We start from the raw sequence: 25,813 nt of genomic DNA, 5'->3' as shown, positions 1-25,813 counted from the left end.
CTGAGCTGACGAGCTCAGGAGACGCACCTGTGAACCTGAGAGTGGTACTAGACCTGAGACGATTTTGGCAGCATTTCCAGCAACCCCAGATATTTTTTGATGCTTTCTACTCTCTACTGATGAAGGGCAATTACCCTGAAACACGTGTATAGAGATGAACAGCAATGACTGCACTAACTTTAGTGAAAAACTACGGACACTTTCAAGTAAGCGTTAAATTTGAACTGCATTCACCAGGATGCAAAGGGGCGAACTCGACTGGGATGTGAGGCAGTGTGCTCCCAACCCGCCTTCCTGTTAAAAGGCTCCCTTGAGCCACTGAGCTGACGAGCTCTGGAGACGCACCTGTGAGTGGTACTTGACCTGAGACGATTTTGGCAGCATTTCCAGCAACCCCAGATATTTTTTGATGCTTTCTACTCTCTACTGATGAAGGGCAATTACCCTGAAACACGTGTATAGAGATGAACAGCAATGACTGCACTAATTTTAGTGAAAAACTACGGACACTTTCAAGTAAGCGTTAAATTTGAACTGCATTTACCAGGATGCAAAGGGGCGAACTCGACTGGGATGTGAGGCAGTGTGCTCCCAACCCGCCTTCCTGTTAAAAGGCTCCCTTGAGCCACTGAGCTGACGAGCTCTGGAGACGCACCTGTGAGCCTGTGAGTGGTACTAGACCTGAGACGATTGTGGCAGCATTTCCAGCAACCCCAGATATTTTTTGATGCTTTCTACTCTCTACTGATGAAGGGCAATTACCCTGAAACACGAGTATAGAGATGAACAGCAATGACTGCACTAACTTCAGTGAGAAACTACGGACACTTTCAAGTAAGCGTTAAATTTGAACTGCATTTACCAGGATGCAAAGGGGCGAACTCAACTGGGATGTGAGGCAGTGTGCTCCCAACCCGCCTTCCTGTTAAAAGGCTCCCTTGAGCCACTGAGCTGACGAGCTCTGGAGACGCACCTGTGAGCCTGTGAGTGGTACTAGACCTGAGACGATTTTGGCAGCATTTCCAGCAACCCCAGATATTTTTTGATGCTTTCTACTCTCTACTGATGAAGGGCAATTACCCTGAAACACGTGTATAGAGATGAACAGCAATGACTGCACTAACTTTAGTGAAAAACTACGGATACTTTCAAGTAAGCGTTACATTTGAACTGCATTAACAGGATGCAAAGGGGCGAACTCGACTGGGATGTGAGGCAGTGTGCTCCCAACCCGCCTTCCTGTTAAAAGGCTCCCTTGAGCCACTGAGCTGACAAGCTCTGGAGACGCACCTGTGAGCCTGTGAGTGGTACTAGACCTGAGACGATTTTGGCAGCATTTCCAGCAACCCCAGATATTTTTGGATGCTTTCTACCCTCTACTGATGAAGGGCAATTACCCTGAAACACGTGTATAGAGATGAACAGCAATGACTGCACTAACTTTAGTGAAAAACTACGGACACTTTCAAGTAAGCGTTAAATTTGAACTGCATTTACCAGGATGCAAAGGGACGAACTCGACTGGGATGTGAGGCAGTGTGCTCCCAACCCGCCTTCCTGTTAAAAGGCTCCCTTGAGCCACTGAGCTGACGAGCTCAGGAGACGCACCTGTGAACCTGTGACTGGTACTAGACCTGAGACGATTTTGGCAGCATTTCCAGCAACCCCAGATATTTTTTGATGCTTTCTACTCTCTACTGATGAAGGGCAATTACCCTGAAACACGTGTATAGAGATGAACAGCAATGACTGCACTAACTTTAGTGAAAAACTACGGACACTTTCAAGTAAGCGTTAAATTTGAACTGCATTCACCAGGATGCAAAGGGGCGAACTCGACTGGGATGTGAGGCAGTGTGCTCCCAACCCGCCTTCCTGTTAAAAGGCTCCCTTGAGCCACTGAGCTGACGAGCTCTGGAGACGCACCTGTGAGCCTGTGAGTGGTACTTGACCTGAGACGATTTTGGCAGAATTTCCAGCAACCCCAGATATTTTTTGATGCTTTCTACTCTCTACTGATGAAGGGGAATTACCCTGAAACACGTGTATAGAGATGAACAGCAATGACTGCACTAACTTTAGTGAAAAACTACGGACACTTTCAAGTAAGCGTTAAATTTGAACTGCATTTACCAGGATGCAAAGGGGCGAACTCGACTGGGATGTGAGGCAGTGTGCTCCCAACCCGCGTACCTGTTAAAAGGCTCCCTTGAGCCACTGAGCTGACGAGCTCTGGAAACGCACCTGTGAGCCTGTGAGTGGTATTAGACCTGAGACGATTGTGGCAGCATTTCCAGCAACCCCAGATATTTTTTGATGCTTTCTACTCTCTACTGATGAAGGGCAATTACCCTGAAACACGTGTATAGAGATGAACAGCAATGACTGCACTAACTTCAGTGAGAAACTACGGACACTTTCAAGTAAGCGTTAAATTTGAACTGCATTTACCAGGATGCAAAGGGGCGAACTCGACTGCGATGTGAGGCAGTGTGCTCCCAACCCGCGTTCCTGTTAAAAGGCTCCCTTGAGCCACTGAGCTGACGAGCTCTGGAGACGCACCTGTGAGCCTGTGAGTGGTACTAGACCTGAGACGATTGTGGCAGCATTTCCAGCAACCCCAGATATTTTTTGATGCTTTCTACTCTCTACTGATGAAGGGCAATTACCCTGAAACACGTGTATAGAGATGAACAGCAATGACTGCACTAACTTCAGTGAGAAACTACGGACACTTTCAAGTAAGCGTTAAATTTGAACTGCATTTACCAGGATGCAAAGGGGCGAACTCGACTGGGATGTGAGGCAGTGTGCTCCCAACCCGCCTTCCTGTTAAAAGGCTCCCTTGAGCCACTGAGCTGACGAGCTCTGGAGACGCACCTGTGAGCCTGTGAGTGGTACTAGACCTGAGACGATTTTGGCAGCATTTCCAGCAACCCCAGATATTTTTTGATGCTTTCTACTCTCTACTGATGAAGGGCAATTACCCTGAAACACGTGTATAGAGATGAACAGCAATGACTGCACTAACTTTAGTGAAAAACTACGGATACTTTCAAGTAAGCGTTAAATTTGAACTGCATTTACCAGGATGCAAAGGGGCGAACTCGACTGGGATGTGAGGCAGTGTGCTCCCAACCCGCCTTCCTGTTAAAAGGCTCCCTTGAGCCACTGAGCTGACGAGCTCTGGAGACGCACCTGTGAGCCTGTGAGTGGTACTAGACCTGAGACGATTTTGGCAGCATTTCCAGCAACCCCAGATATTTTTTTATGCTTTCTACTCTCTACTGATGAAGGGCAATTACCCTGAAACACGTGTATAGAGATGAACAGCAATGACTGCACTAACTTTAGTGAAAAACTACAGACACTTTCAAGTAAGCGTTAAATTTGAACTGCATTTACCAGGATGCAAAGGGGCGAACTCGACTGGGATGTGAGGCAGTGTGCTCCCAACCCGCCTTCCTGTTAAAAGGCTCCCTTGAGCCACTGAGCTGACGAGCTCTGGAGACGCACCTGTGAGCCTGTGAGTGGTACTAGACCTGAGACGATTTTGGCAGCATTTCCAGCAACCCCAGATATTTTTTGATGCTTTCTACTCTCTACTGATGAAGGCCAATTACCCTGAAACACATGTATAGAGATGAACAGCAATGACTGCACTAACTTTAGTGAAAAACTACGGACACTTTCAAGTAAGCGTTAAATTTGAACTGCATTTACCAGGATGCAAAGGGGCGAACTCGACTGGGATGTGAGGCAGTGTGCTCCCAACCCGCCTTCCTGTTAAAAGGCTCCCTTGAGCCACTGAGCTGACGAGCTCTGGAGACGCACCTGTGAGCCTGTGAGTGGTACTAGACCTGAGACGATTTTGGCAGCATTTCCAGCAACCCCAGATATTTTTTGATGCTTTCTACTCTCTACTGATGAAGGGCAATTACCCTGAAACACGTGTATAGAGATGAACAGCAATGACTGCACTAACTTTAGTGAAAAACTACGGATACTTTCAAGTAAGCGTTAAATTTGAACTGCATTTACCAGGATGCAAAGGGGCGAACTCGACTGGGATGTGAGGCAGTGTGCTCCCAACCCGCCTTCCTGTTAAAAGGCTCCCTTGAGCCACTGAGCTGACGAGCTCTGGAGACGCACCTGTGAGCCTGTGAGTGGTACTAGACCTGAGACGATTTTGGCAGCATTTCCAGCAACCCCAGATATTTTTTTATGCTTTCTACTCTCTACTGATGAAGGGCAATTACCCTGAAACACGTGTATAGAGATGAACAGCAATGACTGCACTAACTTTAGTGAAAAACTACAGACACTTTCAAGTAAGCGTTAAATTTGAACTGCATTTACCAGGATGCAAAGGGGCGAACTCGACTGGGATGTGAGGCAGTGTGCTCCCAACCCGCCTTCCTGTTAAAAGGCTCCCTTGAGCCACTGAGCTGACGAGCTCTGGAGACGCACCTGTGAGCCTGTGAGTGGTACTAGACCTGAGACGATTTTGGCAGCATTTCCAGCAACCCCAGATATTTTTTGATGCTTTCTACTCTCTACTGATGAAGGCCAATTACCCTGAAACACATGTACAGAGATGAACAGCAATGACTGCACTAACTTTAGTGAAAAACTACGGACACTTTCAAGTAAGCGTTAAATTTGAACTGCATTTACCAGGATGCAAAGGGGCGAACTCGACTGGGATGTGAGGCAGTGTGCTCCCAACCCGCCTTCCTGTTAAAAGGCTCCCTTGAGCCACTGAGCTGACGAGCTCTGGAGACGCACCTGTGAGCCTGTGAGTGGTACTAGACCTGAGACGATTTTGGCAGCATTTCCAGCAACCCCATATATTTTTTGATGCTTTCTACTCTCTACTAATGAAGGGCAATTACCCTGAAACACGTGTATAGAGATGAACAGCAATGACTGCACTAACTTTAGTGAAAAATTACGGACACTTTCAAGTAAGCGTTAAATTTGAACTGCATTTACCAGGATGCAAAGGGACGAACTCGACTGGGATGTGAGGCAGTGTGCTCCCAACCTGCCTTCCTGTTAAAAGGCTCCCTTGAGCCACTGAGCTGACGAGCTCAGGAGACGCACCTGTGAACCTGTGAGTGGTACTAGACCTGAGACGATTTTGGCAGCATTTCCAGCAACCCCAGATATTTTTTGATGCTTTCTACTCTCTACTGATGAAGGGCAATTACCCTGAAACACGTGTATAGAGATGAACAGCAATGACTGCACTAACTTTAGTGAAAAACTACGGACACTTTCAAGTAAGCGTTAAATTTGAACTGCATTCACCAGGATGCAAAGGGGCGAACTCGACTGGGATGTGAGGCAGTGTGCTCCCAACCCGCCTTCCTGTTAAAAGGCTCCCTTGAGCCACTGAGCTGACGATCTCTGGAGACGCACCTGTGAGCCTGTGAGTGGTACTTGACCTGAGACGATTTTGGCAGCATTTCCAGCAACCCCAGATATTTTTTGATGCTTTCTACTCTCTACTGATGAAGGGCAATTACCCTGAAACACGTGTATAGAGATGAACAGCAATGACTGCACTAACTTTAGTGAAAAACTACGGACACTTTCAAGTAAGCGTTAAATTTGAACTGCATTTACCAGGATGCAAAGGGGCGAACTCGACTGGGATGTGAGGCAGTGTGCTCCCAACCCGCGTTCCTGTTAAAAGGCTCCCTTGAGCCACTGAGCTGACGAGCTCTGGAAACGCACCTGTGAGCCTGTGAGTGGTACTAGACCTGAGACGATTGTGGCAGCATTTCCAGCAACCCCAGATATTTTTTGATGCTTTCTACTCTCTACTGATGAAGGGCAATTACCCTGAAACACGTGTATAGAGATGAACAGCAATGACTTCACTAACTTCAGTGAGAAACTACGGACACTTTCAAGTAAGCGTTAAATTTGAACTGCATTTACCAGGATGCAAAGGGGCGAACTCGACTGGGATGTGAGGCAGTGTGCTCCCAACCCGCCTTCCTGTTAAAAGGCTCCCTTGAGCCACTGAGCTGACGAGCTCTGGAGACGCACCTGTGAGCCTGTGAGTGGTACTAGACCTGAGACGATTTTGGCAGCATTTCCAGCAACCCCAGATATTTTTTGATGCTTTCTACTCTCTACTGATGAAGGGCAATTACCCTGAAACACGTGTATAGAGATGAACAGCAATGACTGCACTAACTTTAGTGAAAAACTACGGATACTTTCAAGTAAGCGTTAAATTTGAACTGCATTTACCAGGATGCAAAGGGGCGAACTCGACTGGGATGTGAGGCAGTGTGCTCCCAACCCGCCTTCCTGTTAAAAGGCTCCCTTGAGCCACTGAGCTGACGAGCTCTGGAGACGCACCTGTGAGCCTGTGAGTGGTACTAGACCTGAGACGATTTTGGCAGCATTTCCAGCAACCCCAGATATTTTTTTATGCTTTCTACTCTCTACTGATGAAGGGCAATTACCCTGAAACACATGTATAGAGATGAACAGCAATGACTGCACTAACTTTAGTGAAAAACTACGGACACTTTCAAGTAAGCGTTAAATTTGAACTGCATTTACCAGGATGCAAAGGGGCGAACTCGACTGGGATGTGAGGCACTGTGCTCCCAACCCGCCTTCCTGTTAAAAGGCTCCTTTGAGCCACTGAGCTGACGAGCTCTGGAGACGCACCTGTGAGCCTGTGAGTGGTACTAGACCTGAGACGATTTTGGCAGCATTTCCAGCAACCCCAGATATTTCAGATATTTTTTGATGCTTTCTACTCTCTACTGATGAAGGGCAATTACCCTGAAACACGTGTATAGAGATGAACAGCAATGACTGCACTAACTTTAGTGAAAAACTACGGACACTTTCAAGTAAGCGTTAAATTTGAACTGCATTTACCAGGATGCAAAGGGGCGAACTCGACTGGGATGTGAGGCAGTGTGCTCCCAACCCGCCTTCCTGTTAAAAGGCTCCCTTGAGCCACTGAGCTGACGAGCTCTGGAGACGCACCTGTGAGCCTGTGAGTGGTACTAGACCTGAGACGATTTTGGCAGCATTTCCAGCAACCCCAGATATTTTTTGATGCTTTCTACTCTCTACTGATGAAGGGCAATTACCCTGAAACACGGGTATAGAGATGAACAGCAATGACTGCACTAACTTTAGTGAAAAACTACGGACACTTTCAAGTAAGCGTTAAATTTGAACTGCATTTACCAGGATGCAAAGGGGCGAACTAGACTGGGATGTGAGGCAGTGTGCTCCCAACCCGCCTTAATGTTAAAAGGCTCCCTTGAGCCCTTGACCTGACGAGCTCTGGAAATGCACCTGTGAGCCTGTGAGTGGTACTAGACCTGAGACGATTGTGGCAGCATTTCCAGCAACCCCAGATATTTTTTGATGCTTTCTACTCTCTACTGATGAAGGGCAATTACCCTGAAATACGTGTATAGAGATGAACAGCAATGACTGCACTAACTTTAGTGAGAAACTACGGACACTTTCTAGTAAGCGTTAAATTTGAACTGCATTTACCAGGATGCAAAGGGGCGAACTCGACTGGGATGTTAGGCAGTGTGCTCCCAACCCGCATTCCTGTTAAAAGGCTCCCTTGAGCCACTAAGCTGACGAGCTCTGGAGACGCACCTGTGAGCCTGTGAGTGGTACTACACCTGAGACGATTTTGGCAGCATTTCCAGCAACCCCAGATATTTTTTGATGCTTTCTACTCTCTACTGATGAAGGGCAATTACCCTGAAACACGTGTATAGAGATGAACAGCAATGACTGCACTAACTTTAGTGAAAAACTACAGACACTTTCAAATAACCGTTAAATTTCAACTGCATTTACCAGGATGCAAAGGGGCGAACTCGACTGGGATGTGAGACAGTGTGCTCCCAACCCGCCTTCCTGTTAAAAGGCTACCTTGAGCAACTGAGCTGACGAGCTCTGGAGACGCACCTGTGAGCCTGTGAGTGGTACTAGACCTGAGACGATTTTGGCAGCATTTCCAGCAACCCCAGATATTTTTGGATGCTTTCTACTCTCTACTGATGAAGGGCAATTACCCTGAAACACGTGTATAGAGATGAACAGCAATGACTGCACTAACTTTAGTGAAAAACTACGGACACTTTCAAGTAAGCGTTAAATTTGAACTGCATTTACCAGGATGCAAAGGGGCGAACTCGACTGGGATGTGAGGCAGTGTGCTCCCAACCCGCCTTCCTGTTAAAAGGCTCCCTTGAGCCACTGAGCTGACGAGCTCTGGAGACGCACCTGTGAGCCTGTGAGTGGTACTAGACCTGAGACGATTTTGGCAGCATTTCCAGCAACCCCAGATATTTTTTGATGCTTTCTACTCTCTACTGATGAAGGGCAATTACCCTGAAACACGTGTATAGAGATGAACAGCAATGACTGCACTAACTTTAGTGAAAAACTACGGACACTTTCAAGTAAGCGTTAAATTTTAACTGCATTTACCAGGATGCAAAGGGGCGAACTCGACTGGGATGTGAGGCAGTGTGCTCCCAACCCGCCTTCCTGTTAAAAGGCTCCCTTGAGCCACTGAGCTGACGAGCTCTGGAGACGCACCTGTGAGCCTGTGAGTGGTACTAGACCTGAGACGATTTTGGCAGCATTTCCAGCAACCCCAGATATTTTTTGATGCTTTCTACTCTCTACTGATGAAGGCCAATTACCCTGAAACACATGTATAGAGATGAACAGCAATGACTGCACTAACTTTAGTGAAAAACTACGGACACTTTCAAGTAAGCGTTAAATTTGAACTGCATTTACCAGGATGCAAAGGGGCGAACTCGACTGGGATGTGAGGCAGTGTGCTCCCAACCCGCCTTCCTGTTAAAAGGCTCCCTTGAGCCACTGAGCTGACGAGCTCTGGAGACGCACCTGTGAGCCTGTGAGTGGTACTAGACCTGAGACGATTTTGGCAGCATTTCCAGCAACCCCATATATTTTTTGATGCTTTCTACTCTCTACTAATGAAGGGCAATTACCCTGAAACACGTGTATAGAGATGAACAGCAATGACTGCACTAACTTTAGTGAAAAATTACGGACACTTTCAAGTAAGCGTTAAATTTGAACTGCATTTACCAGGATGCAAAGGGACGAAATCGACTGGGATGTGAGGCAGTGTGCTCCCAACCCGCCTTCCTGTTAAAAGGCTCCCTTGAGCCACTGAGCTGACGAGCTCAGGAGACGCACCTGTGAACCTGTGAGTGGTACTAGACCTGAGACGATTTTGGCAGCATTTCCAGCAACCCCAGATATTTTTTGATGCTTTCTACTCTCTACTGATGAAGGGCAATTACCCTGAAACACGTGTATAGAGATGAACAGCAATGACTGCACTAACTTTAGTGAAAAACTACAGACACTTTCAAGTAAGCGTTAAATTTGAACTGCATTCACCAGGATGCAAAGGGGCGAACTCGACTGGGATGTGAGGCAGTGTGCTCCCAACCCGCCTTCCTGTTAAAAGGCTCCCTTGAGCCACTGAGCTGACGAGCTCTGGAGACGCACCTGTGAGTAGTACTTGACCTGAGACGATTTTGGCAGCATTTCCAGCAACCCCAGATATTTTTTGATGCTTTCTACTCTCTACTGATGAAGGGCAATTACCCTGAAACACGTGTATAGAGATGAACAGCAATGACTGCACTAACTTTAGTGAAAAACTACGGACACTTTCAAGTAAGCGTTAAATTTGAACTGCATTTACCAGGATGCAAAGGGGCGAACTCGACTGGGATGTGAGGCAGTGTGCTCCCAACCCGCGTTCCTGTTAAAAGGCTCCCTTGAGCCACTGAGCTGACGAGCTCTGGAAACGCACCTGTGAGCCTGTGAGTGGTACTAGACCTGAGACGATTGTGGCAGCATTTCCAGCAACCCCAGATATTTTTTGATGCTTTCTACTCTCTACTGATGAAGGGCAATTACCCTGAAACACGTGTATAGAGATGAACAGCAATGACTGCACTAACGTCAGTGAGAAACTACGGACACTTTCAAGTAAGCGTTAAATTTGAACTGCATTTACCAGAATGCAAAGGGGCGAACTCGACTGGGATGTGAGGCAGTGTGCTCCCAACCCGCCTTCCTGTTAAAAGGCTCCCTTGAGCCACTGAGCTGACGAGCTCTGGAGACGCACTTGTGAGCCTGTGAGTGGTACTAGACCTGAGACGATTTTGGCAGCATTTCCAGCAACCCCAGATATTTTTTGATGCTTTCTACTCTCTACTGATGAAGGGCAATTACCCTGAAACACGTGTATAGAGATGAACAGCAATGACTGCACTAACTTTAGTGAAAAACTACGGATACTTTCAAGTAAGCGTTAAATTTGAACTGCATTTACCAGGATGCAAAGGGGCGAACTCGACTGGGATGTGAGGCAGTGTGCTCCCAACCCGCCTTCCTGTTAAAAGGCTCCCTTGAGCCACTGAGCTGACGAGCTCTGGAGACGCACCTGTGAGACTGTGAGTGGTACTAGACCTGAGACAATTTTGGCAGCATTTCCAGCAACCCCAGATATTTTTTTATGGTTTCTACTCTCTACTGATGAAGGGCAATTACCCTGAAACACATGTATAGAGATGAACAGCAATGACTGCACTAACTTTAGTGAAAAACTACGGACACTTTCAAGTAAGCGTTCAATTTGAACTGCATTTACCAGGATGCAAAGGGGAGAACTCGACTGGGATGTGAAGCAGTGTGCTCCCAACCCGCCTTCCTGTTAAAAGGCTCCTTTGAGCCACTGAGCTGACGAGCTCTGGAGACGCACCTGTGAGCCTGTGAGTGGTACTAGACCTGAGACGATTTTGGCAGCATTTCCAGCAACCCCAGATATTTCAGATATTTTTTGATGCTTTCTACTCTCTACTGATGAAGGGCAATTACCCTGAAACACGTGTATAGAGATGAACAGCAATGACTGCACTAACTTTAGTGAAAAACTACGGACACTTTCAAGTAAGCGTTAAATTTGAACTGCATTTACCAGGATGCAAAGGGGCGAACTCGACTGGGATGTGAGGCAGTGTGCTCCCAACCCGCCTTCCTGTTAAAAGGCTCCCTTGAGCCACTGAGCTGACGAGCTCTGGAGACGCACCTGTGAGCCTGTGAGTGGTACTAGACCTGAGACGATTTTGGCAGCATTTCCAGCAACCCCAGATATTTTTTGATGCTTTCTACTCTCTACTGATGAAGGGCAATTACCCTGAAACACGGGTATAGAGATGAACAGCAATGACTGCACTAACTTTAGTGAAAAACTACGGACACTTTCAAGTAAGCGTTAAATTTGAACTGCATTTACCAGGATGCAAAGGGGCGAACTAGACTGGGATGTGAGGCAGTGTGCTCCCAACCCGCCTTCCTGTTAAAAGGCTCCCTTGAGCCCTTGAGCTGACGAGCTCTGGAGACGCACCTGTGAGCCTGTGAGTGGTACTAGACCTGAGACGATTGTGGCAGCATTTCCAGCAACCCCAGATATTTTTTGATGCTTTCTACTCTCTACTGATGAAGGGCAATTACCCTGAAATACGTGTATAGAGATGAACAGCAATGACTGCACTAACTTTAGTGAGAAAATACGGACACTTTCTAGTAAGCGTTAAATTTGAACTGCATTTACCAGGATGCAAAGGGGCGAACTCGACTGGGATGTTAGGCAGTGTGCTCCCAACCCGCATTCCTGTTAAAAGGCTCCCTTGAGCCACTAAGCTGACGAGCTCTGGAGACGCACCTGTGAGCCTGTGAGTGGTACTAGACCTGAGACGATTTTGGCAGCATTTCCAGCAACCCCAGATATTTTTTGATGCTTTCTACTCTCTACTGATGAAGGGCAATTACCCTGAAACACGTGTATAGAGATGAACAGCAATGACTGCACTAACTTTAGTGAAAAACTACGGACACTTTCAAGTAAGCGTTAAATTTGAACTGCATTTACCAGGATGCAAAGGGGCGAACTCGACTGGGATGTGAGTCAGTGTGCTCCCAACCCGCGTTTCTGTTAAAAGGCTCCCTTGAGCCACTGAGCTGACGAGCTCTGGAGACGCACCTGTGAGCCTGTGAGTGGTACTAGACCTGAGACGATTTTGGCAGCACTTCCAGCAAGCCCAGATATTTTTTGATGCTTTCTACTATCTACTGATGAAGGGCAATTACCCTGAAACACGTGTATAGAGATGAACAGCAATGACTGCACTAAATTTAGTGAAAAACTACGGACACTTTCAAGTAAGCGTTAAATTTGAACTGCATTTACCAGGATGCAAAGGGGTGAACTCGACTGGGATGTGAGGCAGTGTGCTCCCATCCCGCCTTCCTGTTAAAAGGCTCCCTTGAGCCACTGAGCTGACGAGCTCTGGAGACGCACCTGTGAGCCTGTGAGTGGTACTAGACCTGAGACGATTTTGGCAGCATTTCCAGCAACCCCAGATATTTTTTGATGCTTTCTACTCTCTACTGATGAAGGGCAATTACCCTGAAACACGTGTATAGAGATGAGCAGCAATGACTGCACTAACTTTAGTGAAAAACTACGGACACTTTTAGTAAGCGTTAAATTTGAACTGCATTTACCAGGATGCAAAGGGGCGAACTCGACTGGGATGTGAGGCAGTGTGCTCCCAACCCGCCTTCCTGTTAAAAGGCTCCCTTGAGCCACTGAGCTGACGAGCTCTGGAGACGCACCTGGGAGCCTGTGAGTGGTAGTAGACCTGAGACGATTTTGGCAGCATTTCCAGCAACCCCAGATATTTTTTTATGCTTTCTACTCTCTACTGATGAAGGGCAATTACCCTGAAACACGTGTATAGAGATGAACAGCAATGACTGCACTAACTTTAGTGAAAAACTACAGGCACTTTCAAGTAAGCGTTAAATTTGAACTGCATTTACCAGGATGCAAAGGGGCGAACTCGACTGGGATGCGAGGCAGTGTGCTCCCAACCCGCCTTCCTGTTAAAAGGCTCCCTTGAGCCACTGAGCTGATGAGCTCTGGAGACGCACCTGTGAGCCTGTGGGTGGTACTAGACCTGAGACGATTTTGGCAGCATTTTCAGCAACCCCAGATATTTTTTTATGCTTTCTACTCTCTACTGATGAAGGGCAATTACCCTGAAACACGTGTATAGAGATGAACAGCAATGACTGCACTAACTTTAGTGAAAAACTACAGACACTTTCAAGTAAGCGTTAAATTTGAACTGCATTTACCAGGATGCAAAGGGGCGAACTCGACTGGGATGTGAGGCAGTGTGCTCCCAACCCGCCTTCCTGTTAAAAGGCTCCCTTGAGCCACTGAGCTGACGAGCTCTGGAGACGCACCTGTGAGCCTGTGAGTGGTACTAGACCTGAGACGATTTTGGCAGCATTTCCAGCAACCCCAGATATTTTTTGATGCTTTCTACTCTCTACTGATGAAGGGCAATTACCCTGAAACAGGTGTATAGAGATGAACAGCAATGACTGCACTAACTTTAGTGAAAAACTACGGACACTTTCAAGTAAGCGTTAAATTTGAACTGCATTTACCAGGATGCAAAGGGGCGAACTCGACTGGGATGTGAGGCAGTGTGCTCCCAACCCGCCTTCCTGTTAAAAGGCTCCCTTGAGCCACTGAGCTGACGAGCTCTGGAGATGCACCTGTGAGCCTGTGAGTGGTAGTAGACCTGAGACGATTTTGGCAGCATTTCCAGCAACCCCAGATATTTTTTGATGCTTTCTACTCTCTACTGATGAAGGGCAATGACCCTGAAACACGTGTATAGAGATGAAAAGCAATGACTGCACTAACTTTAGTGAAAAACTACGGACACTTTCAAGTAAGCGTTAAATTTGAACTGCATTTACCAGGATGCAAAGGGGCAAACTCGACTGGGATGTGAGGCAGTGTGCTCCCAACCCTCCTTCCTGTTAAAAGGCTCCCTTGAGCCACTGAGCTGACGAGCTCTGGAGACGCACCTGTGAGCCTGTGAGTGGTACTAGACCTGAGATGATTTTGGCAGCATTTCCAGCAACCTCAGATATTTTTTGATGCTTTCTACTCTCTACTGATGAAGGGCAATTACCCTGAAACACGTGTATAGAGATGAACAGCAATGACTGCACTAACTTTAGTGAAAAACTACGGACACTTTCAAGTAAGCGTTAAATTTGAACTGCATTTACCAGGATGCAAAGGGGCGAACTCGACTGGGATGTGAGGCAGTGTGCTCCCAACCCGCCTTCCTGTTAAAAGGCTCCCTTGAGCCACTGAGCTGACGAGCTCTGGAGACGCACCTGTGAGCCTGTGAGTGGTACTAGACCTGAGACGATTTTGGCAGCATTTCCAGCAACCCCAGATATTTTTTGATGCTTTCTACTCTCTACTGATGAAGGGCAATTACCCTGAAACACGTGTATAGAGATGAACAGCAATGACTGCACTAACTTTAGTGAAAAACTACAGACACTTTCAAGTAAGCGTTAAATTTAAACTGCATTTACCAGGATGCAAAGGGGCGAACTCGACTGGGATGTGAGGCAGTGTGCCCCCAACCCGCCTTCCTGTTAAAAGGCTCCCTTGAGCCACTGAGCTGACGAGCTCTGGAGACGCACCTGTGAGCCTGTGAGTGGTACTAGACCTGAGACGATTTTGGCAGCATTTCCAGCAACCCCAGATATTTTTGGATGCTTTCTACTCTCTACTGATGAAGGGCAATTACCCTGAAACACGTGTATAGAGATGAACAGCAATGACTGCACTAACTTTAGTGAAAAACTACGGACACTTTCAAGTAAGCGTTAAATTTGAACTGCATTTACCAGGATGCAAAGGGGCAAACTCGACTGGGATGTGAGGCAGTGTGCTCCCAACCCGCCTTCCTGTTAAATGGCTCCCTTGAGCCACTGAGCTGACGAGCTCTGGAGACGCACCTGTGAGCCTGTGAGTGGTACTAGACCTGAGGCGATTTTGGCAGCATTTCACGCAACCCCAGATATTTTTTGATGCTTTCTACTCTCTACTGATGAAGGGCAATTACCTTGAAACACGTGTATAGAGATGAACAGCCATGACTGCACTAACTTTAGTGAAAAACTACGGACACTTTCAAGTAAGCGTTCAATTTGAACTGCATTTACCAGGATGCAAAGGGGCGAACTCGACTGGGATGTGAGGCAGTGTGCTCCCAACCTGCCTTCCTGTTAAAAGGCTCCCTTGAGCCACTGAGCTGACGAGCTCTGGAGACGCACCTGTGAGCCTGTGAGTGGTACTAGACCTGAGACGATTTTGGCAGCATTTCCAGCAACCCCAGATATTTTTTGATGCTTTCTACTCTCTACTGATGAAGGGCAATTACCCTGAAACACGTGTATAGAGATGAACAGCAATGACTGCACTAACTTTAGTGAAAATCTACGGACACTTTCAAGTAAGCGTTAAATTTCAACTGCATTTACCAGGATGCAAAGGGGCGAACTCGACTGGGATGTGAGGCAGTGTGCTCCCAACCCGCCTTCCTGTTAAAAGGCTCCCTTGAGCCACTGAGCTGACGAGCTCTGGAGACGCACCTCTGAGCCTGTGAGTGGTACTAGACCTGAGACGATTTTGGCAGCATTTCCAGCAACCCCAGATATTTTTTGATGCTTTCTACTCTCTACTGATGAAGGGCAATTACCCTGAAACACGTGTATAGAGATGAACAGCAATGACTGCACTAACTTTAGTGAAAAACTACAGACACTTTCAAATAACCGTTAAATTTCAACTGCATTTACCAGGATGCAAAGGGGCGAACTCGACTGGGATGTGAGACAGTGTGCTCCCAACCCGCCTTCCTGTTAAAAGGCTACCTTGAGCAACTGAGCTGACGAGCTCTGGAGACGCACCTGTGAGCCTGTGAGTGGTACTAGACCTGAGACGATTTTGGCAGCATTTCCAGCAACCCCAGATATTTTTGGATGCTTTCTACTCTCTACTGATGAAGGGCAATTACCCTGAAACACGTGTATAGAGATGAACAGCAATGACTGCACTAACTTTAGTGAAAAACTACGGACACTTTCAAGTAAGCGTTAAATTTGAACTGCATTTACCAGGATGCAAAGGGGCGAACTCGACTGGGATGTGAGGCAGTGTGCTCCCAACCCGCCTTCCTGTTAAAAGGCTCCCTTGAGCCACTGAGCTGACGAGCTCTGGAGACGCACCTGTGAGCCTGTGAGTGGTACTAGACCTGAGACGATTTTGGCAGCATTTCCAGCAACCCCAGATATTTTTTGATGCTTTCTACTCTCTACTGATGAAGGCCAATTACCCTGAAACACATGTATAGAGATGAACAGCAATGACTGCACTAACTTTAGTGAAAAACTACGGACACTTTCAAGTAAGCGTTAAATTTGAACTGCATTTACCAGGATGCAAAGGGGCGAACTCGACTGGGATGTGAGGCAGTGTGCTCCCAACCCGCCTTCCTGTTAAAAGGCTCCCTTGAGCCACTGAGCTGACGAGCTCTGGAGACGCACCTGTGAGCCTGTGAGTGGTACTAGACCTGAGACGATTTTGGCAGCATTTCCAGCAACCCCATATATTTTTTGATGCTTTCTACTCTCTACTAATGAAGGGCAATTACCCTGAAACACGTGTATAGAGATGAACAGCAATGACTGCACTAACTTTAGTGAAAAATTACGGACACTTTCAAGTAAGCGTTAAATTTGAACTGCATTTACCAGGATGCAAAGGGACGAAATCGACTGGGATGTGAGGCAGTGTGCTCCCAACCCGCCTTCCTGTTAAAAGGCTCCCTTGAGCCACTGAGCTGACGAGCTCAGGAGACGCACCTGTGAACCTGTGAGTGGTACTAGACCTGAGACGATTTTGGCAGCATTTCCAGCAACCCCAGATATTTTTTGATGCTTTCTACTCTCTACTGATGAAGGGCAATTACCCTGAAACACGTGTATAGAGATGAACAGCAATGACTGCACTAACTTTAGTGAAAAACTACAGACACTTTCAAGTAAGCGTTAAATTTGAACTGCATTCACCAGGATGCAAAGGGGCGAACTCGACTGGGATGTGAGGCAGTGTGCTCCCAACCCGCCTTCCTGTTAAAAGGCTCCCTTGAGCCACTGAGCTGACGAGCTCTGGAGACGCACCTGTGAGTAGTACTTGACCTGAGACGATTTTGGCAGCATTTCCAGCAACCCCAGATATTTTTTGATGCTTTCTACTCTCTACTGATGAAGGGCAATTACCCTGAAACACGTGTATAGAGATGAACAGCAATGACTGCACTAACTTTAGTGAAAAACTACGGACACTTTCAAGTAAGCGTTAAATTTGAACTGCATTTACCAGGATGCAAAGGGGCGAACTCGACTGGGATGTGAGGCAGTGTGCTCCCAACCCGCGTTCCTGTTAAAAGGCTCCCTTGAGCCACTGAGCTGACGAGCTCTGGAAACGCACCTGTGAGCCTGTGAGTGGTACTAGACCTGAGACGATTGTGGCAGCATTTCCAGCAACCCCAGATATTTTTTGATGCTTTCTACTCTCTACTGATGAAGGGCAATTACCCTGAAACACGTGTATAGAGATGAACAGCAATGACTGCACTAACGTCAGTGAGAAACTACGGACACTTTCAAGTAAGCGTTAAATTTGAACTGCATTTACCAGAATGCAAAGGGGCGAACTCGACTGGGATGTGAGGCAGTGTGCTCCCAACCCGCCTTCCTGTTAAAAGGCTCCCTTGAGCCACTGAGCTGACGAGCTCTGGAGACGCACTTGTGAGCCTGTGAGTGGTACTAGACCTGAGACGATTTTGGCAGCATTTCCAGCAACCCCAGATATTTTTTGATGCTTTCTACTCTCTACTGATGAAGGGCAATTACCCTGAAACACGTGTATAGAGATGAACAGCAATGACTGCACTAACTTTAGTGAAAAACTACGGATACTTTCAAGTAAGCGTTAAATTTGAACTGCATTTACCAGGATGCAAAGGGGCGAACTCGACTGGGATGTGAGGCAGTGTGCTCCCAACCCGCCTTCCTGTTAAAAGGCTCCCTTGAGCCACTGAGCTGACGAGCTCTGGAGACGCACCTGTGAGACTGTGAGTGGTACTAGACCTGAGACAATTTTGGCAGCATTTCCAGCAACCCCAGATATTTTTTTATGGTTTCTACTCTCTACTGATGAAGGGCAATTACCCTGAAACACATGTATAGAGATGAACAGCAATGACTGCACTAACTTTAGTGAAAAACTACGGACACTTTCAAGTAAGCGTTCAATTTGAACTGCATTTACCAGGATGCAAAGGGGAGAACTCGACTGGGATGTGAAGCAGTGTGCTCCCAACCCGCCTTCCTGTTAAAAGGCTCCTTTGAGCCACTGAGCTGACGAGCTCTGGAGACGCACCTGTGAGCCTGTGAGTGGTACTAGACCTGAGACGATTTTGGCAGCATTTCCAGCAACCCCAGATATTTCAGATATTTTTTGATGCTTTCTACTCTCTACTGATGAAGGGCAATTACCCTGAAACACGTGTATAGAGATGAACAGCAATGACTGCACTAACTTTAGTGAAAAACTACGGACACTTTCAAGTAAGCGTTAAATTTGAACTGCATTTACCAGGATGCAAAGGGGCGAACTCGACTGGGATGTGAGGCAGTGTGCTCCCAACCCGCCTTCCTGTTAAAAGGCTCCCTTGAGCCACTGAGCTGACGAGCTCTGGAGACGCACCTGTGAGCCTGTGAGTGGTACTAGACCTGAGACGATTTTGGCAGCATTTCCAGCAACCCCAGATATTTTTTGATGCTTTCTACTCTCTACTGATGAAGGGCAATTACCCTGAAACACGGGTATAGAGATGAACAGCAATGACTGCACTAACTTTAGTGAAAAACTACGGACACTTTCAAGTAAGCGTTAAATTTGAACTGCATTTACCAGGATGCAAAGGGGCGAACTAGACTGGGATGTGAGGCAGTGTGCTCCCAACCCGCCTTCCTGTTAAAAGGCTCCCTTGAGCCCTTGAGCTGACGAGCTCTGGAGACGCACCTGTGAGCCTGTGAGTGGTACTAGACCTGAGACGATTGTGGCAGCATTTCCAGCAACCCCAGATATTTTTTGATGCTTTCTACTCTCTACTGATGAAGGGCAATTACCCTGAAATACGTGTATAGAGATGAACAGCAATGACTGCACTAACTTTAGTGAGAAAATACGGACACTTTCTAGTAAGCGTTAAATTTGAACTGCATTTACCAGGATGCAAAGGGGCGAACTCGACTGGGATGTTAGGCAGTGTGCTCCCAACCCGCATTCCTGTTAAAAGGCTCCCTTGAGCCACTAAGCTGACGAGCTCTGGAGACGCACCTGTGAGCCTGTGAGTGGTACTAGACCTGAGACGATTTTGGCAGCATTTCCAGCAACCCCAGATATTTTTTGATGCTTTCTACTCTCTACTGATGAAGGGCAATTACCCTGAAACACGTGTATAGAGATGAACAGCAATGACTGCACTAACTTTAGTGAAAAACTACGGACACTTTCAAGTAAGCGTTAAATTTGAACTGCATTTACCAGGATGCAAAGGGGCGAACTCGACTGGGATGTGAGTCAGTGTGCTCCCAACCCGCGTTTCTGTTAAAAGGCTCCCTTGAGCCACTGAGCTGACGAGCTCTGGAGACGCACCTGTGAGCCTGTGAGTGGTACTAGACCTGAGACGATTTTGGCAGCACTTCCAGCAAGCCCAGATATTTTTTGATGCTTTCTACTATCTACTGATGAAGGGCAATTACCCTGAAACACGTGTATAGAGATGAACAGCAATGACTGCACTAAATTTAGTGAAAAACTACGGACACTTTCAAGTAAGCGTTAAATTTGAACTGCATTTACCAGGATGCAAAGGGGTGAACTCGACTGGGATGTGAGGCAGTGTGCTCCCATCCCGCCTTCCTGTTAAAAGGCTCCCTTGAGCCACTGAGCTGACGAGCTCTGGAGACGCACCTGTGAGCCTGTGAGTGGTACTAGACCTGAGACGATTTTGGCAGCATTTCCAGCAACCCCAGATATTTTTTGATGCTTTCTACTCTCTACTGATGAAGGGCAATTACCCTGAAACACGTGTATAGAGATGAGCAGCAATGACTGCACTAACTTTAGTGAAAAACTACGGACACTTTTAGTAAGCGTTAAATTTGAACTGCATTTACCAGGATGCAAAGGGGCGAACTCGACTGGGATGTGAGGCAGTGTGCTCCCAACCCGCCTTCCTGTTAAAAGGCTCCCTTGAGCCACTGAGCTGACGAGCTCTGGAGACGCACCTGGGAGCCTGTGAGTGGTAGTAGACCTGAGACGATTTTGGCAGCATTTCCAGCAACCCCAGATATTTTTTTATGCTTTCTACTCTCTACTGATGAAGGGCAATTACCCTGAAACACGTGTATAGAGATGAACAGCAATGACTGCACTAACTTTAGTGAAAAACTACAGGCACTTTCAAGTAAGCGTTAAATTTGAACTGCATTTACCAGGATGCAAAGGGGCGAACTCGACTGGGATGCGAGGCAGTGTGCTCCCAACCCGCCTTCCTGTTAAAAGGCTCCCTTGAGCCACTGAGCTGATGAGCTCTGGAGACGCACCTGTGAGCCTGTGGGTGGTACTAGACCTGAGACGATTTTGGCAGCATTTTCAGCAACCCCAGATATTTTTTTATGCTTTCTACTCTCTACTGATGAAGGGCAATTACCCTGAAACACGTGTATAGAGATGAACAGCAATGACTGCACTAACTTTAGTGAAAAACTACAGACACTTTCAAGTAAGCGTTAAATTTGAACTGCATTTACCAGGATGCAAAGGGGCGAACTCGACTGGGATGTGAGGCAGTGTGCTCCCAACCCGCCTTCCTGTTAAAAGGCTCCCTTGAGCCACTGAGCTGACGAGCTCTGGAGACGCACCTGTGAGCCTGTGAGTGGTACTAGACCTGAGACGATTTTGGCAGCATTTCCAGCAACCCCAGATATTTTTTGATGCTTTCTACTCTCTACTGATGAAGGGCAATTACCCTGAAACAGGTGTATAGAGATGAACAGCAATGACTGCACTAACTTTAGTGAAAAACTACGGACACTTTCAAGTAAGCGTTAAATTTGAACTGCATTTACCAGGATGCAAAGGGGCGAACTCGACTGGGATGTGAGGCAGTGTGCTCCCAACCCGCCTTCCTGTTAAAAGGCTCCCTTGAGCCACTGAGCTGACGAGCTCTGGAGATGCACCTGTGAGCCTGTGAGTGGTAGTAGACCTGAGACGATTTTGGCAGCATTTCCAGCAACCCCAGATATTTTTTGATGCTTTCTACTCTCTACTGATGAAGGGCAATGACCCTGAAACACGTGTATAGAGATGAAAAGCAATGACTGCACTAACTTTAGTGAAAAACTACGGACACTTTCAAGTAAGCGTTAAATTTGAACTGCATTTACCAGGATGCAAAGGGGCAAACTCGACTGGGATGTGAGGCAGTGTGCTCCCAACCCTCCTTCCTGTTAAAAGGCTCCCTTGAGCCACTGAGCTGACGAGCTCTGGAGACGCACCTGTGAGCCTGTGAGTGGTACTAGACCTGAGATGATTTTGGCAGCATTTCCAGCAACCTCAGATATTTTTTGATGCTTTCTACTCTCTACTGATGAAGGGCAATTACCCTGAAACACGTGTATAGAGATGAACAGCAATGACTGCACTAACTTTAGTGAAAAACTACGGACACTTTCAAGTAAGCGTTAAATTTGAACTGCATTTACCAGGATGCAAAGGGGCGAACTCGACTGGGATGTGAGGCAGTGTGCTCCCAACCCGCCTTCCTGTTAAAAGGCTCCCTTGAGCCACTGAGCTGACGAGCTCTGGAGACGCACCTGTGAGCCTGTGAGTGGTACTAGACCTGAGACGATTTTGGCAGCATTTCCAGCAACCCCAGATATTTTTTGATGCTTTCTACTCTCTACTGATGAAGGGCAATTACCCTGAAACACGTGTATAGAGATGAACAGCAATGACTGCACTAACTTTAGTGAAAAACTACAGACACTTTCAAGTAAGCGTTAAATTTAAACTGCATTTACCAGGATGCAAAGGGGCGAACTCGACTGGGATGTGAGGCAGTGTGCCCCCAACCCGCCTTCCTGTTAAAAGGCTCCCTTGAGCCACTGAGCTGACGAGCTCTGGAGACGCACCTGTGAGCCTGTGAGTGGTACTAGACCTGAGACGATTTTGGCAGCATTTCCAGCAACCCCAGATATTTTTGGATGCTTTCTACTCTCTACTGATGAAGGGCAATTACCCTGAAACACGTGTATAGAGATGAACAGCAATGACTGCACTAACTTTAGTGAAAAACTACGGACACTTTCAAGTAAGCGTTAAATTTGAACTGCATTTACCAGGATGCAAAGGGGCAAACTCGACTGGGATGTGAGGCAGTGTGCTCCCAACCCGCCTTCCTGTTAAATGGCTCCCTTGAGCCACTGAGCTGACGAGCTCTGGAGACGCACCTGTGAGCCTGTGAGTGGTACTAGACCTGAGGCGATTTTGGCAGCATTTCACGCAACCCCAGATATTTTTTGATGCTTTCTACTCTCTACTGATGAAGGGCAATTACCTTGAAACACGTGTATAGAGATGAACAGCCATGACTGCACTAACTTTAGTGAAAAACTACGGACACTTTCAAGTAAGCGTTCAATTTGAACTGCATTTACCAGGATGCAAAGGGGCGAACTCGACTGGGATGTGAGGCAGTGTGCTCCCAACCTGCCTTCCTGTTAAAAGGCTCCCTTGAGCCACTGAGCTGACGAGCTCTGGAGACGCACCTGTGAGCCTGTGAGTGGTACTAGACCTGAGACGATTTTGGCAGCATTTCCAGCAACCCCAGATATTTTTTGATGCTTTCTACTCTCTACTGATGAAGGGCAATTACCCTGAAACACGTGTATAGAGATGAACAGCAATGACTGCACTAACTTTAGTGAAAATCTACGGACACTTTCAAGTAAGCGTTAAATTTCAACTGCATTTACCAGGATGCAAAGGGGCGAACTCGACTGGGATGTGAGGCAGTGTGCTCCCAACCCGCCTTCCTGTTAAAAGGCTCCCTTGAGCCACTGAGCTGACGAGCTCTGGAGACGCACCTCTGAGCCTGTGAGTGGTACTAGACCTGAGACGATTTTGGCAGCATTTCCAGCAACCCCAGATATTTTTTGATGCTTTCTACTCTCTACTGATGAAGGGCAATTACCCTGAAACACGTGTATAGAGATGAACAGCAATGACTGCACTAACTTTAGTGAAAAACTACAGACACTTTCAAATAACCGTTAAATTTCAACTGCATTTACCAGGATGCAAAGGGGCGAACTCGACTGGGATGTGAGACAGTGTGCTCCCAACCCGCCTTCCTGTTAAAAGGCTACCTTGAGCAACTGAGCTGACGAGCTCTGGAGACGCACCTGTGAGCCTGTGAGTGGTACTAGACCTGAGACGATTTTGGCAGCATTTCCAGCAACCCCAGATATTTTTGGATGCTTTCTACTCTCTACTGATGAAGGGCAATTACCCTGAAACACGTGTATAGAGATGAACAGCAATGACTGCACTAACTTTAGTGAAAAACTACGGACACTTTCAAGTAAGCGTTAAATTTGAACTGCATTTACCAGGATGCAAAGGGGCGAACTCGACTGGGATGTGAGGCAGTGTGCTCCCAACCCGCCTTCCTGTTAAAAGGCTCCCTTGAGCCACTGAGCTGACGAGCTCTGGAGACGCACCTGTGAGCCTGTGAGTGGTACTAGACCTGAGACGATTTTGGCAGCATTTCCAGCAACCCCAGATATTTTTGGATGCTTTCTACTCTCTACTGATGAAGGGCAATTACCCTGAAACACGTGGATAGAGATGAACAGCAATGACTGCACTAACTTTAGTGAAAAACTACGGACATTTTCAAGTAAACGTTAAATTTGAACTGCATTTACCAGGATGCAAAGGGGCGAACTCGACTGGGATGTGAGGCAGTGTGCTCCCAACCCGCCTTCCTGTTAAAAGGCTCCCTTGAGCCACTGAGCTCACGAGCTCTGGAGACGCACCTGTGAGCCTGTGAGTGGTACTAGACCTGAGACGATGTTGGCAGCATTTCTAGCAACCCCAGATATTTTTTGATGCTTTCTACTCTCTACTGATGAAGGGCAATTACCCTGAAACACGTGTATAGAGATGAACAGCAATGACTGCACTAACTTTAGTGAAAAACTACGGACACTTTCAAGTAAGCGTTAAATTTGAACTGCATTTACCAGGATGCAAAGGGGCGAACTCGACTGGGATGTGAGGCAGTGTGCTCCCAACCCGCCTTCCTGTTAAAAGGCTCCCTTGAGCCACTGAGCTGACGAGCTCTGGAGACGCACCTGTGAGCCTGTGAGTGGTACTAGACCTGAGACGATTTTGGCAGCATTTCCAGCAACCCCAGATATTTTTTGATGCTTTCTACTCTCTACTGATGAAGGGTAATTACCCTGAAACACGTGTATAGAGATGAACAGCAATGACTGCACTAACTTTAGTGAAAAACTACAGACACTTTCAAGTAAGCGTTAAATTTCAACTGCATTTACCAGGATGCAAAGGGGCGAACTCGACTTGGATGTGAGGCAGTGTGCTCCCAACCCGCCTTCCTGTTAAAAGGCTACCTTGAGCCACTGAGCTGACGAGCTCTGGAGACGCACCTGTGAGCCTGTGAGTGGTACTAGACCTGAGACGATTTTGGCAGCATTTCCAGCAACCCCAGATATTTTTGGATGCTTTCTACTCTCTACTGATGAAGGGCAATTACCCTGAAACACGTGTATAGAGATGAACAGCAATGACAGCACTAACTTTAGTGAAAAACTACGGACACTTTCAAGTAAGCGTTAAATTTGAACTGCATTTACCAGGATGCAAAGGGGCGAACTCGACTGGGATGTGAGGCAGTGTGCTCCCAACCCGCCTTCCTGTTAAAAGGCTCCCTTGAGCCACTGAGCTGACGAGCTCTGGAGACGCACCTGTGAGCCTGTGAGTGGTACTAGACCTGAGACGATTTTGGCAGCATTTCCAGCAACCCCAGATATTTTTGGATGCTTTCTACTCTCTACTGATGAAGGGCAATTACCCTGAAACACGTGTATAGAGATGAACAGCAATGACTGCACTAACTTTAGTGAAAAACTACGGACACTTTCAAGTAAGCGTTAAATTTGAACTGCATTTACCAGGATGCAAAGGGGCAAACTCGACTGGGATGTGAGGCAGTGTGCTCCCAACCCACCTCCTTGTTCTATATGTGATATATGTCATCATGTGGTCAGTGGGAATGCGTCTGCTGCCAATTCCATTCATATAATGCATCTTGGGGCATTTGATCTGTCTCAAATTTCTTTTGACACACAGGTTGAGCTGTCCTTCCTGTCCACAATATTTTCATCTTGGCATAGCTGCTCAGGATGAGTCTAGAAGTGCCTCCTGGCCTTAGCATTCCAGTCAGTGCCTGTCCTACCCACACAGTATACAGATGTCATCCTCTCAGATGTGTAAGTTCCAATGTGGAGGTGACAATCAAGGTAATTTTGAGTAGGATATACTGTTCATGTTTTTGTAATGGTGAAACAATGCCTGTTGGGAATTGTAGTGCTGTCAATCCTTGTACTACACACACTATACAGAGTTGTT

This window comes from Pleurodeles waltl, chromosome 6 (genome assembly GCF_031143425.1).
Source record: "Pleurodeles waltl isolate 20211129_DDA chromosome 6, aPleWal1.hap1.20221129, whole genome shotgun sequence".
Lineage (NCBI taxonomy): Eukaryota > Metazoa > Chordata > Amphibia > Caudata > Salamandridae > Pleurodeles > Pleurodeles waltl.
Note: the sequence above shows the minus strand (reverse complement) of the source record.